Raw genomic sequence first — 2,919 nt, 5'->3', positions numbered from 1 at the left:
CCCCTCATCAGGGAAACTTCTCTTCACAACAGACAGGGACTATAGCGGAACACTACAACCAGTTAAAATGCAGAGTTGTGGAACCCACTCCCAGTGGATACTTTTACAAACACCTCCACACCTAAAGCTCAAGAATTTTCCTCTACTACAATTTACCTAAACTGCATTTTTAAAATGAGGACAAGGATATTATACAAGTAGTATATGTTTATTTGGAACATCACAGTGTGAATTTAAATTTCATCTATGACTATTTTTTCTCTTTTGCCACATGATGGTGGTGTTGCTTCTTGTAAGACACAAAAATAGTTTTCAGATGCCAATATTTAAAGTATGTATTTGTATGTATATTATATGTTATATCTAAGGAAACATAGCAAAAAATAATTAGTTTTATAAAGAATAGAGTTTCCTATGTGTTTATTATTATTATAATTACTATTTTTGGTATTTTGAGAGAGGGTTTCTCTCCAGCTTTGGAGCCTATCCTGAAACTAGCTATTGTAGACCTCAAACTCACAGAGAGCCACCTGTCTCTGCCTTCTGAGTGCTGGAATTAAAGGCATGTGCCACCACCACCCAGCTACATTTTTGTTATTTGTAAAGAGCAAGAAACATTGATGCCAGTATTTCCCCAGAAGAGCAATTTCTTCTTTAGGAAACAGGACTCATCATGAATATTTTTGTCATCTCCTATCAAAGGGAATCTTGTTTTAGCTTTCAAATTACTATGGCATTTAATTGACTGGTATAGGTAATTTGTTTCTGCCTTAGTATCTGTGTATATTTATATTAACTAAAAAGTTTAAATGATTGGTTACATTCCATGGTAATCTCATGCAGCAAATTTAGGATCAGTGGCTGGTTTGAAATTTGTCTGGTGTTTTGATCTGTTCTCAGAGAGAAATTCTACATCATCCTCTTTCCAGGAAGTCTCTGCTACCATAAACTCCTCAAATAAGAGTCCTGTTTGCTTTTATGCTCAGCACTATGTAGTGTTTCTTGGAGGCTACATGACCTCATTTTCCTAAATTCAAAGAAATTTAATTTATCTGGAGGTAACTTTCTTGTTGGGAATTATGGGATGGCATGTTTACTTCTTGTATTCAGTTACAACATGTCTTGCAGCTCCAAAAAGACTGACAGTAAGAGAAGGCACATTTATTCTTGTCCCTCTATATCCAATAAGTCATAAATTGTTAATTTTCTCACACCAATCATAGATTTACTGAACTACAAAAATCTTTGGATTTCTGGTTATTTTGTTTTCAGAAGTACACTTTTCAATAACGTTCTATGACAGGTAGGTTTAGAAGAGGAAATAAATCAGTCACCATTTTGTTCCAGTCAGCTTTTTGTCAGTGTGGTGAAACAGTTGATCAGGGTAGCTCATACCTCTCAAGAGAAAGTCACCATTTTGTTCCAGTCAGCTTTTTGTCAGTGTGGTGAAACAGTTGATCAGGGTAGCTCATACCTCTCAAGAGAAAGATGTTGAACCTGTTTGCTTTTTTTTTTTTTTTTTTTTTTTAAAAAAAAGCTATGTTACGTCCTTATATCATCAGTGATGGGAATGTGCACATCACAAACAGACAAGAAGTGCTGGCTGGTGCCAAACTAAGATATTACCCTTCTCATGAGAACTATCAATGAGTCCTACAAGAGATAAATTATAGAGGCACATATTCAATGGTTTGAAGTTTCCCGCTGGGCCCCACCTCAGAAATAACATTGCGTCCAAATAACATCACACTGGGGACCTGTCAATCCTTGAATATACTCAAGCCACAACAGAATTATAATATCTGATTATGTTGAGAAGGCCAGCTTCATATATATATATATATATATATATTTTTTTTTTTTTCAACAATATTCAATAAAATACTTGCAAACCGAATCCAAGACTAAACAGAGTAAACCCCTCTCTTTTCTCATTTTATATTTCCTCTGGTGCTGGGACCTGGATTTGTTTTTGCATTGATCTTGTGTAGCCCAAGGTGGCCTTGAACTCACAGAGATAGTTTCCCAAACCCTAGGATTAAAGGTGTGTGTCACCATTACCTGACCTGTAGTGGCTTACTTAGCTTTGCCTCTGGTCTTCAGGCAAGATTTATTTATTAAAATACAAATAATGTACCCCTAAAGAATGGCTGTGGGATGGTGTGGAACAGAAACTTCCATCTTCAAATGGTGCCCAAACTTTTGGCAACAATTTCCACATGGGGACTGAAAAAACTTTATTAAAAAAAAAAAAGGATTCTAGACAGACAAGAACAGAATCAAATGCAGCTTCTTGGTAACCATCTTTTCTCTGGAAGTATCTGTTTGCTGGGAGTGAGCAGAGGCACCACTCTTTTAAGAGAAGCTTCCTGACTCAGCATTAGAGGTAAAATCCTCACAGCTCTTAAGAGGCCCTGCCACCAAACACTTAAATAGTTATTTTGAAAAGTTGGCAGCAGGCTTTTGGTGGTGGAATGTACCTAGAAACTCCTCAGAGTTGTTGCAACAAACATGGCTCCAGTACCTCCAAAATGAAGTTAGACTCTCAGAAAGCTAACAAATCGAAAGAAGTCAGTCATCAAAGATGCAGCTTTAATACTAGCCATGCTGCCTAGCAGATTTTAGACTTATGTGCCCAGAAAAAGATAGAGATATACACTAAAGACAGATGCAGACAAGAAAAAAATCCTCTAAATGGTTTACAGTGTATTTAAAGTTATATGTAGGTTTGGGAGAGAAAGTCCTTTAAAAAAAAGAAATGGAGTAGTGTGGTGGTGCACACCTTTAATCCCAGTACTTGGGAGACAGAGGCAGGTGAATTTCTGTGAGGTCAAGGTGAATCTGGTCTACAGAGTGAGATCCAGAACAAAGATACAAGGAGAAACCCGGTCTCAAAAAAACCAAAAATTAAAAATAAAA

The sequence above is a fragment of the Chionomys nivalis genome, chromosome 18, assembly GCF_950005125.1.
Source record: "Chionomys nivalis chromosome 18, mChiNiv1.1, whole genome shotgun sequence".
Taxonomy (NCBI): domain Eukaryota; kingdom Metazoa; phylum Chordata; class Mammalia; order Rodentia; family Cricetidae; genus Chionomys; species Chionomys nivalis.
This window is presented reverse-complemented; position numbering follows the sequence as displayed.